Genomic DNA, 14,397 nt, shown 5'->3' with positions numbered 1-14,397 from the left:
GATCACAACCTGACGTTGAACACCTTTCCACTGCCACCTTCACAGAGTACACTGCAGAAACACAAAGGATTTGCATATGTTATTAAGTTAAAAGAGAGACCTCAAGATCTTGCTGCCTCCCATCCTTCACATGCCCTACTCTCCTCGACACACTGGCACATCTCTGATGACGCAGCACAACTTTCTGTTTCTCTTTCTAAAATCTCAAATAATGGTGACTTTATTGATGCCCCTCTGTGCTCTACCCTGGTGATTAATTACATTCCCCTCTCAGAAATATACTTCACTTGATATATTGTTGGAGGTTCTAACATCAAGAGCAAGAAACTGGATATTGCTATGCAGAACTGAAAAGCCCTGTGCTAAAACACCTTTTGCAGCTGTGAGTATCAACACCCACTCATCACGTTGCCTTTTTCAACCTTCTGTTTAGCAAGGTGCATTAGTCAGGCTCCTGAAATTAGTACCTTCAGGGCTTATTTTCCATTCTCATGGTCCTCCTTTGAACTCAAGCCAGTCTGTGCCTTCCCTAAACATTAACAACTGTGGTAATAAATATATCTGATAAGAGTTCACAGAACATCAACATCAGCAAGCCAATAAATGGCTACAAGTGTTGGAGAGCACTACATGCAGGGGATATGTAACAGACCGTAGAGGCCCTTCAAGACCTCCAAAGGGCAGCTGCCCTCCTGGGGAGCCTGGATGGGCTCAGCTGACACAAATTGACTCACAAGGCTGGATGCCCAGCTCAGAGACTTCAAAGGCCTCCAGTTTGGGAGGGGACTAGGTTATTTGCCTTGGTGATTCAAGTCTCTTATGATTGACTTGAAGAAAGAAAGAAAGTAATGGGCGCTGTTGGTTTATTTTTGCTGCATAGTGGTGTTCTGATTTCCTAGGCTTTAGGAGAGAAATAATGTTTTGTATGCATTGCTACTGAATTAATAGCGGTAGCAGTTATCTTAGTAGGCTGGTAAGAGGTATAATGTGTGGTCAGTCTGCTAGTTCAAAACATGAACAAGAAGTTGTGGATGGATTGTGGGACTGGAGCTAGAATATGTAGAGCACTGATGAAATATGTGTGCAAATGTACTCATTGTCTGGTGTGGTGATGTGTCTGATGTTCACAGAGGGGAGATAGGTACACTAGGGGTAACTTCTGGTGTTGCTCCCATGAGATGTGGGCTCTGGGGTTCTCTGTTCAGCCTCTCCCATGTTAGCAGTACAAAGCTGAAGGGCTCTCACAGGCTGTTCTGGCAGCTCAGATTTCCTGGGGTGTCAGAACTCCATAGGCAGCCTCCTGCTGCCAGGAGCCCAGGGTTGCAGTGTGCAGGGAAATCCCCTAGTGGCCTGCTCTTCTAGGGCAAGCTGGACTCCGATTCCCCAAGTGTGGTATCCTCCATCACAAGGGGAGAGAAGTGAACCACTAGATACTGAGGGCTGCCTCAGGTTTTGATGTTTTCTCTTCTGATCTTAAGGTGTGACCTTGAGTCTGTGTGGTCCACGTTTCATCAGGAATCAGGTTTCAGTAGCACATGGAAGAGCTTTTCTTTTTTCATAGCCTAGAGACTCAAGATTGTGCTGAGTCTGTTCAGATGCTGTTTTCTCTCAGATGCCCACAGCCTATATTTCATATGGAAGGACTTCAGAACATTTCAGACACAGAAAGGATGTCCACTATCTTCTCGGTGAACTGCATCTTAATCACCCAGCAAACTACATGGCAAGCTCTGGTGGGAAGTGAATCGCACACTGTGTCTAGTTAAATCTGCAAAGGGGATATAGACAAGCAGGGTGTAATTATCCAAAGCGGAAGCTGGCCAGAGCACAGGGCCGTAACTCCTCCCTCTTACTCCAGGTTACTTCTGGGGAAGGGGAGAGTGCACTGGCAACTGCAATCCCACAATTCAGAAAGGAGACTCTGCAGTGTGTATTGTTCACCTGCTGACTTCAAACACTCTGTCAGGGCACAGAGACGAAGGCTATGGGGGAGAAGGATGCACACGGACTTCAGAGGAAATGCCTGGTTACTGCAGCTCTTCATCCAGACAGATGGGAAGAATTATTGAATTCTCATTGTAGGGGTCATAACTGCAGGTGTCACCAGGAAATTCAGTGCAGCTGTCTTAAGGTATAGACAAAGACGGTAAAATCAGAAAAAGCGGCACCTCTGACTGAGGTACAGTCAGCAGTGAGGTTTTCTGAACAGGAACTGATATTCCTAATGACTTGTGACAGAAGATGAAAATACAGTTTTTATATGTGAAAGCTGCCATATTGAGGACTTCTGCTTCAGTTTCACAGTAACACTTCCCTGCAGTTTGGTCTATTTCAAACTAAACTGGCTTCTTGGAACTTCTGAATGGCATTCTTCAACCTCAGCCCTTCTTCTGAGACTTCAGTTTTCTTCTGAGCTGACGCAGAACTTGCAGCTGTGCAGATTTCCTTCTTTCACAACAGAACTGCTCTTCTGCTTGTGCTGCAGATAGCAAGAACTCAGTTACTGGAGGGGAAATCAACATCAGGGGAGAATCAAGTTGGAAGTGACATTTCTGTCTAGGAAAACTATGGTAGAGATTAATCCAGTTTATAGTAGTCCTGTTCAGTAAACATTTGAACACTTTCTTTCCTGACCAAAACTTGGAAGAGTTGAGTCTGAGTATCCTTAGTCCATATTAAGGTCCGTAAATAAGAGGATGATTGTAAAATATATTAAGCTTTACAGGTGCTTTAAAACTTACACCACAACACTTTTTATAGGAAAATGCAACTATGGAGAAGTTGTTAATTTTTTTCCTAGAAAAATGAAGTATTTGATCAGTGAATCAAACTTGGCTTGCTGGAACACACTGGAAACAAACTGTATCGGTTTAGTAGTAACTTCTTTGTGCCTAAGCCCCACAATACATCTCTGGAAGATGTAATCTGAGATACTTAATCTTTTTTCATCCGTGGGATGGTTCTTCTTGTCAAGATGTTCTTTCCCTTAACACACTCTCTTCTCTAGCTGGAATGGAACATCGCACTAGAAGAACCATGACTGTGTTGAATGGAGTATAGATCCTGAGGCCTATAAAGCAGAGGCACTAAAACTACCTGTGAGTATACATGGCCATGTGAAACAAAGCCAAAATGAACTGTTTTGAATTGGAAAATGACAAAATTAAACTTTCCACATGAGAACATTTCTAAATATTTCATTGGGGGCAAGTGGTGGTGATTATATTTTTCAGTCTTGATCCTGAACTTGAGACAAAAACATAGTGTTGAAATATTAGAACTCGAAGTGTTCTGATTTCTTACTTGCTCAGCAAAACACCAGCAACTTTCACTTAGGTCAGCTCAAGTTGAAGTTTCTAAAAATCATAACTGCAACAGCAACAAAGCTCTACTCCAATAGTGCAGCCAAGCAGAAGGCTGGAAGAAGTCTTCTCTCCTACAATATGCCCTGCTGGGAAGCATCCTTCCCTCTTACAGACCTAGGACTGCGCATATGCTGTCTTTGAACACTGGCAGAGCATGTAAAGAGGCAACCTACTGCAGTGTATTCATGCTGGCCTCGTCTTACAGTGCATTCACAGGTGAGCAAGCCAGGTACAGTCCCCACTTATGCAGCCTACTGTGCAGGCTGAGGGCTTGTTGCTTGAGAGTTGGAACGTGTGTGGGGTTGAAGGGTGCTCTCCACTGTGAAAACAGAGTGCTGTAGCTAGCCCAAAGGGCTGGCTGGTTGTGCTTATCACTGTAAGACTACTTCAAACCAGTATTTTCTGTACTCCTTTAGCCGTCTTCTGTACCCATCGGCTGCACTGCTGTGCACTGGGGTTCATCTCTTTACCATGTTCATGTCTTCTCTTCTTTCCACTCCCCTTTACATGTCATAAGAGTCCACAGAAACAGTGTGACAAGTTCAGCCCACCAGCCTTTTAAAAGTGGGACAGGAGAGGTTACTAGTATCTCAAACATGGGCTGTTCCAAGGGGCTGCTGGCTTGGGCATGTCATGTAAAGCAGTGCTATTTCTGTAAAGGACAGACGGTATCAACTCAGGCCTGCAAGGCAAGAAGCAAGAAAATAAAAAAGATAAACAAAGGACAAGTTCTATCATTTTGTTTTTTTCAATTCAGTGCCTAATACACTAATTTCACCACACAAAATACAAGCTGTGACAAGTATCCCAGGAACTAAGAAAAAGGAGAAACAGGGATGTTTTCTTTTAGAAGTGGTTTTCATGTGAAAGTCCAAAGATGAAGTGCATTTTTAGCTACTTATTATCTTTAAAAATATGTTATACAAAAATCCACTTGAATTTTCTGTAAGATTTCATTTAAGTTCACATACAGATTTTCTACTGTTCTCACATTTGATTACTGGAATTGTTTCGGGAAATGTAATCATTTTTCTGTATGCCACAGTTCTGAGGAAAGACTGAAATAAAAAGGGAAATACACAGTTATGTGGCTGGAGACTTGTGTAGGTCAGAGGCTTTTGACACTTACAAGGCCAAGCACAGAAAGCCTTCCACTTAAGAGCGATGCAAAAGCAGTGACAGCTCATTTCAGAAGCACTGCAGATTTCTTTGGGTCAAGGCAGGATGCCCCTCCTGTAAGATAAAGAGTAGGATTAACAAGGATTTTGAAAGAGGCTTGTCCTCCTCCATACTGATAAGGAAAACCTAGAACCTTTGAAAGCCAATTTACAAAAGCACAATGGCTGGAGTTGTTCAAGGACACCACTCTCACTGTAACAGTGCACAGCTATGGCCGCTTTGCATCGCTTTTGGTGAAAAAATGATTTCTCAAAGTCACTTAGCTCTTCTCTTTGTGCCCCCACAGTAAGTCTGTACTTCTAATTACTGCATTTAAGCACCCTGGTACCACTGAAAATTGAATACCCAAATCCCAGAGGCACCTTTGGAAATTTCAAATTCACAAGACAAAGGAGTCTTGTGAGTCATATGAATTCAGCACGTTATCTGCACAAGTCTGGATTAGCACATCCTGATTCCACACACATCCAACTTTGTGCTAGAAATAGCTCTCCTTCTCTGTCATATGCAGGCGTATAACCTTTTCCTTAACATCTGTGTCTTTCCTAAGTTAAAAAAGACCTGTCTTAAGTATGTAGCAGGTGAGCTTGTTACTTGATTTTAAAGGCTTGTCAGCTCCAGAGCCCACCTGCTCTTCTAAACACAGCTGTTTTGGGGTACAAGACTACTGTTCCGATGAAGCTTCAAGTCAGCAAGACACTTACTCCAGTGAAAGTCTCTGTGACTTAAACTCCCCAGGTATTCCTACAGCCTAACAGGAGGAGAAAGGAGCAAAGCCTCAGGCATTTTAAAGCGGAGCTGCTTTAGAAGTGAGGACTTGCATTCACTGTCTTGTTTTTAAGGAAGGCAGTTTTAAGGTGCACGTAGGTCCCCTTGATCTGTTTCCAGGCTTAACTGGACTTCACTGTCTTCAGATGCGGCAACCTGTGAATCAGACAAACGAAAAGCGCTTGGAGTTAACTGCACAGACAGGCTTCTTGCCTGAACAAACCTCAACCAACCCTAAACATTGTCTTAACCCTGTGAAAGTGTCAGTAATTGCTTTCGGTCTTAACTGACGTGATAGCTCGGGGTGAAGCGCTGCCTGGCTTTTCATTGATTCTCTGCTCAGGCTGCTTGGTAAAAGGGCAGTACTAGGCGAGGCCTCTACTTTCCTCTGGTCTTTTTCCCATTCCCTCTTTCTACTCTTATTATCACAAAGCCATGTTCTCTAGCACTGAAGGCACACACTCATTCCTATGAAATGACTGTGGTAAGTGGAAACTTTGCAAGTAACCTAAATAGGTGACCACAGACATTATTTAGGGAGTACCCAGGGTGTTTGGGGTTTGGGGAGGGAGGGGAAGGGAAGCTGGAATTTATTTTGTTCTTTTACAACTGTTTTATCGCTGAGATTAGTGGTTGAATAGCTGAAGCAGCACGCTGAAGGAGACAGGTTCCTGACATCTCTTCTTCAAATCGATGTTGGTCTCTCCCAGACAAATGCTGGCAGGCTTAGCAGTAATGTCTGAGGCGTGAACACACCCAGCTGACACGACACTCACTGCCAGCGGTTAGTAGGAGGTTGTATTTTCTTCTAGTAGGAGAAGAAAATACAAATTTTATCCAGCTTCTTTCTCCCTTTACCTTGTAGCTTGTATTTCAGATCCCAGAGGAAACACATTTTTCTGACTAAAAGAAGACTACTCAGATATATCTGGTGCAGCTGAAATGTGATACAAATCTGCATTTCATTACTTAAATCATTATCCATTCTACGATGAAACCAGGCAAGCAGATCCATGCACCCTACATGTTCTACTGGCTTGAGATCCTCCTAACAAATTCTGCGTAGGACCAGGACCAGGACCTACAGGAAAGGTGTAGGACACCCAAATACTTAATGAAGGTGAGATTTGTGGCAGCACTTCATACCAGTTACCTGATTATCAAAACCGGAAACATCAGCATTATGAATTTATGGCCCTGAAACTTAATAAAAGGAAGATTTGTGTTGTACCCCAAGATCTCCTATTGCTTGCCCTGGCTGCTTCACCTCACTGTTTGCTCCTCAGCCTTCCACTTGAAAATGGGGAGTTGCCTCCTTTATATATCATTTCAGTTACGTCTGTATTAGCAACCCGAACAGTGCCTGTCCTCTGACTCTAAGGGCCAGTGGCACTGCCCAGCTTGTGCCCATGTGGCAGCATTCTCCTTCACTCCGAAAATAAGTCCCCATGCTGCCTCTTGGGAATGGTTTCTGGCTTGTGCCTGGGCATTGCCTCAGGAGTACTGGCTGCCTGGACCAAAGCCATCCCAAGCGGCAGGCTATCAGCATGAGCAGTCACTTATCAGTCACCACTTGTGCCCTGTTTAGCTCATTATTTTTGTATCACAGTTATTTCAAAAAAAAAAAAAGGAAGTGCTCTTCATATTTTCTTATTAAAGAGAACAAACTTATGAAATACAATTTCTTCGAGTACAGACTTACAGGCAAATGTGCAACAGTAAAGCAGAGTATGGAGTGCTGCGGGGACGCAAAGAACGAGTTCTTCCAAAAACATGCAACAGCACAATCTGCATTTTAGGAGGTTTTTAGACCATGATTTTAGGAACAACTGAAAAAACCCCAAAGTAACCATGCCTGGCAGCCTAACTCTTATTTACTGGGAACTGTAAAATAAACTCTGGAGGCAATGTTATGTTCTTAAAGAGTCACTGTCAAATTACAAGCAATAGAAAACACACTTGCATTTCAAACCTATTTGTCTCCTGGTGATGTATGTCACACAAACTGCAAAACAGATCCTATTAGCAATATTTTTTTTCTTTTGCCTGGTGTGCTGGCAATCTTCAGGGCTATTTTGGTGGATCTTCCACACAGCAACAGGAAGGAGAAAACATTTTTGAAAGTGTGATTGTAAAACCACAAAATACTGGCTTGGGAACTTGGCCACTCATCCCTGAAGCTGCCCTTATTTCAAACCAAAAGTAACCCAACAAACACGCACTAAACTCTCTAGATTCCCCACCCTTACCAGTCACTGTTTCCTCAGCTATAGACAACCTTAAAACAGTCTTTAAAAGAACTGTGACTGCTGGATGGGCTGTGCTACTCTGTAAATAAAGAGGTTATTCCCTTCTCTATATCCAGAATCCTTAAACCTATTTCCTCATCTCTTTTTTCCATAAGACAGAACAAAGGAAACTTCTGCCCTTCTAACTTCTGGCTTCGCCAGCGCCTGCTCCCCGGCCTGCTGAAGCGTGTTGATCTCCGGTGGGACAACCCATCCTCTCGCAGGGCCTAGCTGCCCTCTTCTCTCTCCGCCCTCGGGCAAGAGCCTCCCCTAGCAAATCAATAACGTATCCCGGAGCCTGCCTTTCCCTGGGGAATGCAGGCTGCCTCCCTCCACCCGCGCAGCCGGCTGAGGCTGCCCAGCTCTCAGCTCACACGCAGCTTTCAGCGGGAGGAAAGGAACACAGCAGCCCCTGTCTGGCTCGGAGCGGGAAAAGGGCTACACTGGGCTGCTCCAGCAGCAGGCAGGGCTCGGGAGGCCCCTACCAGCTCATCGCTGCTCCTCGGGCACTGGGATACTGCTGGCAGTTGGCAGCACCCTCCCAGGTGTCACGGGCAGGTTGAAATGGAGGAACAGCCATCCTGACCAGATCTAAATGGGAGGAGAGTTTTTCTTGGATAAACAGAGCATCTCAAAGGAAATTAGTATTTTAGGCAAGTGCTGGGTTAAGAGCTGTCCCCTTCGCTTAGCCCCTTGCACAACTGTGCGAGGATGCAGTCTTTAATTACATGTCCTGTTCTAGGGTGGGTTTTTTTCCTGTGGGATTCTGGCATCATTTGGTGAGCAGAACAGCCAGTGACCACTTGGTGAGCACCTGGTCAATAATTTGATCTCTGCTCTGTTCTGCCTGTGCTTGTGTGTCCTTATATGCCAAATGTTGCCCCAACTCTGCTCTGCACAGAGAATTATTCATTGATGTTGCTCAGGGGCTCGGGTGGCAGAGTTACTCACCGACATTATTGTAGATGTTGTTCCTTGCACCTTTCGGAGGTGAGGGGCAAGTTTTCACACCATCACCGCTACTCTAGCGATGAGGGACTCAGGGTGTAGTTATAGGAAAGTTCCCTCGCATGGCAAAAGCAGTTGAAGATGTTCCCCCTCTCTCGGTCCCCATCTCCAGCTGCCTGGTCCCACTCTTGCAGTACAGTTCACTGCCTCCATAGTAGCACTTGTGCAATCGTTTATGAGATTGGCCTGCAAATCATCTGCACTGCAGGCTCACAAACAGCTGCATTAGTGTGTTTGGGGAGCTGGTAGCTGCTGCCCAGAGGCAGGGAACAGTGTACAGGCAGATGTGATATGGGGAAACAGAATCCAGCTTTGATATTGCAGGAAACGCTCATTTAACTAAATCTTAAGGCTGGTAAAGAATATGAACAAGGGACATAGTACTTTGGATTCTCAGTATGAGACACCTACAACTTTTGTTTCCCTTACTTTTTCAGAGTATTTAGCAATTTTTTGCACTCTCTTTATTGGGACTAGAAGTCTGGTGATCTCAGCTGTAGCTGTGACAGCACAGGTTGGACACCCAAGCAACGGAGCACATACTTGCAGCAGCCAGAGTGCTGGAGTTTAAGTTGCTGCCCAGCACTGTGTGTAGCAGCTCTGTCATGCAGGCAAAGAGACTGCAGTTCTGCCAAGTGGTGTTTAACTACCTTGCTAAGATCCCATCTCCCTCAGACCTCCCTCATGTCGCTCACTGTAAGTGTTCCAGTTTCTGCAAAACTGAAACAAGACCCAGCTGGATAACATCCCCCTTCAGTGATCAGCTACGACTCACCCCCAGAGTACCATCCACCTCATGCTCTGAGGAAGAAAGGCATCCTGTGGGAAAAAAACACATGATCATGCAATTGAAACCCACAACATGATGAATATATGCAGAAGGAGGATAAATTAAGAACTAGTCCTGCAGCGTAATTTTGCAGGTTGCATTAAAAGCAAAGAGAGGACACCCATCCCATCATTTGAATTCACGTATGTTACCGCATGATCATTAGCAGGCTTGATGAACGCTGTAACTCCACAACATGCCCTTCTGCCATTTGAGCTGGAGGATTAACCTCTATCAGTGGCAAATTGCCATCTTTGATACAGATGAGCGGTGCAGAGACTTGATGGTTTCTCGCTGTTATTTGCTGGCAGCAGAGGAATAGCAAGTTGTGGGTGCAGCTCCCCGTTTCCAGCCCAGCTGGTCTATCAGCAGGGGACATCCCATTCCCCTCACCTCTGCAGCAGTGACCAGCCCCTCCACCATTTTGCTTCCTTGCCCTGGTTTTGGGCAGGAGTAGCAGAGGGCAGCACAAGGGATAAGGAGAGACCAAGCGAGGCGTTCAGCACTGTGGCAGCAGCCGGCCCTGGGACCACCTTGGCCGCATGGTCAGTCAGCACCCTGAGGGGCTCACTGGAGGCCCTCCTCCACCTTTGGGAGGGGAACAGCAGCTGAGGAAGAGTAGCTTTGCTGCTTTTGCTGTTCCCAGGCAAACCTTAGATTCCTCCCCATCAACCCACTGTGTTTCTTTCACTTTGCCTTGCTCAGCCAACCCTGTTTGACGCTCTGGCTTCACTGTCTGACTCCCGTTCACACCAGCTCCCTCCCCGGAGGCTGCACACCCCATACTCCGGTCCTTGCAGCCGATGAAGGAGACTTGCCGCACCATCTGCCTGCACCAGATCCCGCCCGACCTCCCTTTCCGACCGCCACTGCTGCCCCTTCCAGTCCCCGCTGCTCCACCGCGTCCTCCAGCCCCGTCAGCTCCCGCCCACCTTCCCGCCCCGCCACCCTCCCCTCAGCGCCTCGTCTCCCCCGTCAAGTACCATTCCTCCCCTTTCAGCCAGGAAAAGCTCTCCACCAGCTCGGCCCGCTGCCGCTTTATTAGGTTATTAAAAATAAATAAATATAAGCGGGGGTGCGCTGACTAAATTTGGTCGAGGATTTTTATTTTTTATTTTATTTTTTTTTCCCCAAAACAGCACTGCGTGGCTCGAAGGAAGCCCCACGACGCTGCGTTTCGGGCTGACCTCTCGCGTTTCTCTCAGCCCTTCAGCGAGACGGGCCGGGGGGGGCGGCGGGCGCGGCGGCCCGCTAAGGTGGGCGATCGCGTTTCCATGGCGGCAGCGGCCGTTAAGCCGGCGCGGCGCCCTCCTTCCCTGGGTAGGCTAGCAATGATAGCTTGCTTTTTCCAAGGGGAGGCTGGTTTTCCCCAGGAGATTGCCGTGTCCTGCTGGAAAACATGCTGGTGGCTTCCCAGGACCTGCTGTGGAGTCAGGCACCAGAAATGGAAAGTACCAGCCAACACATAAGCATGTGCCACATCAGGGAGAGCGTCTGTTGCCTGTGTCTTAGCCACTCTTGGGAATGCAGGTTTCTGGGACAGCTCTTTCCCAAGTGCAGATGAATACTCCACTCTAAGCCATTCAAGTTTTTACTAAAATCATATCATAGAATCATAGAATGGTTTCAGTTGGAAGGGACCTTAAAGATCATTTAGTTCCAACTCCCCTGCCACAGCCAGGGACACCTTTCCTCTAGACCAGGTTGCTCAAAGCCCCATCCAACCTGGCCTTAAACACTGCCAGGGAGGGGGCAGCCACAACTTCTCTGGGCAACCTGTTCCAGTGTCTCACCACCCTCACAGTAAAGAATTTCTTCCTAATATCTAATCTAAATCACCCCTCTTTCAGTTTAAAACCATTCCCCCTCATCCTGTCACTATTTGTCCTTGTAAAAAGCCCCTCTCCCACTTTCCTGTAGGCCCTCTTCAGGTACTGGAAGGCTGCTATGAGGTCTTCCTGGAGCCTTCTCTTCTCCAGGCTGAAGAGCCCCAGCTCTCTCAGCCTGTCTTCATAGGAGAGGTGCTCCAGCCCTCTCATCATCTTCGTGGCCCTCCTCTGGACTCGTTCCAACAGCTCCATGTCCTTCTTATGTTTGGGGCCCCAGAGCTGAACGCAGTACTCCAGGTGGGGTCTCACGTGTATTTCATGGAAAACTCGGTGACTAGTATCTCTTCAAAGGTCCTGCTGCGGAGCAGTAGGGGGATGACGTTGTAGTCAAATTGGTCTGAAGCAAAAATCGTTATCAGCGGCACTGTTAACTCTGCTCATTTTGCTCACAATTTTGGTACCGAAATCTTCCATGAAAATGGAGAACAAAATGTTCTTAAAAACACCAGGCTTGTTGAAATTATGTATGACATCATTTAACTTTAAAAAATCAAGATTATTAAATATAGACATCAACAGTGTATTGCTAGCATGTGCGTAACTGCATACATTATGTCATTTCTTATTCCAGGAAACTTAAAGAAATCCACTGCTTCCAAAATGGTTCACTCCTCCAATCTGGCACCCAGTTTCAAGCGAGTAGCGCAGAAGAGTAGCACATCCTACACGTTCCCTGCAAACTTTGTTTAAAAATCAACTTCAGGAATCTGGGGATGGGCAACACTCTGCCACAGCTGAACTATATACACATATTGCCTTGTGCTGGAGCCCACTTGGCTGTGTATTGTACAAACTTGTTTGATATTTTGCTTATTATGTTGCTGCTAAGAACTCTCACCCAAATTAAATAGTTTTGGAAAGTTGCTTTCCAAGCACGTGTGAAGATTAGAAGCCCCTTAAGGTTCCATTTATGGGCTATTAATTATATTATTATTATTATTTATATAACACCCTTCTGTGCTAAGTACTTGTGACTCCATGTGCTTAAGGAGCTTACTGGATGCATTCCAAAGCAAGGATGTTGCAAAGCAGGAGAGGAAAGAAAAAGCCTGCTGCTTCTTAGAGGAAGGCAGCATGTTATGTAGGGCTTGGGGAAGAAATTGTTCTGTTTAAACATCTAGGAGGTGGAAAGCATAAGAAGAAGGGATAGTAAGTGGGTTTCAGGTGTGTGCAAAGTTAGGTCAGTGGGAACAAGAAGCTAAATTCACGATGGGGATTTAAAAGGTGCCAGCAGTTCCTTTGAAGCACCTTGGCTTTTAACTGCTCTGATACCTAATAGCATCTACAGGTTTGAAATAAGAGACCTGTTCCCTCCTGAAATGCCTAGCATCAGCAAACTGAACAGGGATCTCTCTAAAATAGCTGTAGGAAATGCTGAGGAGAGAGCCACAAGTTAACCCCAACGGACTTAGGCTCAGATTCTTAAAGGTAATTAGGAACCTTTAAATACAAGTTTGACATCTAAATCTTTGAGGCTCAGGATCTTACTTAACCAACTCTGGACTGGAGGAAGAAGTCTCCTTAGCTGATTCACAGCCATGAATCCTTTTCTGCATTTGGATCTTGTTTTGTCTTTCAGAAACGGAACAGGGCATGGTTTTATTATCATGACAATAAGGCTGGCGTTGTGGGGACTCTCATAGGCTCCAGGAAACAAGAGAGAGAAATGTGGGGTGGATGGGAAATGTTATAGTCATTGGTCTCTTGTGAGAAAAAAAAACAACCCACACTTGCTTTTGGTCAGCAATGCGGGTTTCCTAATATAAGAAAGCTGGTAAAAGGAAGGAGAGAAAGGCCTAATTTATCACGCAGTGGAGCAGAACCTCAAAATTCTCACATGCCCTTTATTTTGATGGACATCACTCATTTCGCAGCTATATTCCTATATTCTGGGAATGTAGAAAACTAGCTTTTTATTCATCTCAGGCACAAAGAGGCTTGAAATTGCAGTCAGAATAATTTACACTACATGCAGGAATCCTATAGTATTTTAAATTAATTCCTTGAAATATTTGTATGCGTTCTTTGTTTTGGGCCTCCAGCACATATTGCATTCCACACGCAAGTCTTGAGGGGTTCAAAAGGATTCATAGCATACATTTTCTGAGAGTTACATTATAAGAAATAGTCATATATTTCCTGTTGTATAATGTTCAGCTTTTAATAAGTGACCTTCTCTATTTGTCTCGCTCTGTCTCTCTCTCTTCTATCCCTGCTGCCTACTGCTATAAAACTACAGCTTTTCTCTTTAGAAATCTTGACATTCCTTGTTTTGACATTATTTGGGGTATAATACTCAATATTTATGAACCCTTTCCTGCTGTAATGTTTTGAGGTAAATAAAGAAAAGCTAAATTTAAAAGCATCAAAGCTCATTTTTGTACAGTGTGAGAAATTCATAGTAATAGAAACGTTCCTGTGATTTAAGATCCAGTGGAAATAGTTTTCTTTCAAGTTCCCTGAAGCATTAACAGCCCAAACATTACAGTTTTGCAACATTAAATGAAATACCAGCTAGAAATAAAATGTAAAAATGTTTATTTCTGTTCAGTCGCTGATGGAGTGAGATTCTGGAAAATTTATTTCATTTTTGGTATTTCCATTTTTAATAACTTGTAATAGAGCAAACAAACCACCTCCTAAATGATGACGCATTGGACTTTTCCACAAAAAAGATGTCAAGAGAGAGTCTGAAGCACACTCCTCTTCCTTGCTGAGCGTCCTGTGGAACATCTCCTCCCAAAGGACTTTGCAGGTCCTTTCCTGGTCTCCACAGAGCTATACAACTCTCATCTTCCTGCCCCTTCTCCCAACTTCTCTCTGTCTTAAAAGCCTTTGCACCCTTCCACACCTGGCTAGACCAGAGACTGCGTATTTATACTCACATTATGCACAAGGGAACGGCATAAGGGCCCTAACGATTGCTAAGGATCACATCAAGTTCAAGTCATGAAGGATCACAGCCATAGTAGGAGAACTGTCGTATCTTGAGAGCTGTGTAGGACAGTCATAAATACTCCCACGCAGTAGTTGCTGTACAGGGAGTGTTCACTGGTGAGTCTTATGTGCTA

Source organism: Nyctibius grandis, chromosome 3 (genome assembly GCF_013368605.1).
Source record: "Nyctibius grandis isolate bNycGra1 chromosome 3, bNycGra1.pri, whole genome shotgun sequence".
In the NCBI taxonomy this organism is placed as follows: domain Eukaryota; kingdom Metazoa; phylum Chordata; class Aves; order Nyctibiiformes; family Nyctibiidae; genus Nyctibius; species Nyctibius grandis.
This window is presented reverse-complemented; position numbering follows the sequence as displayed.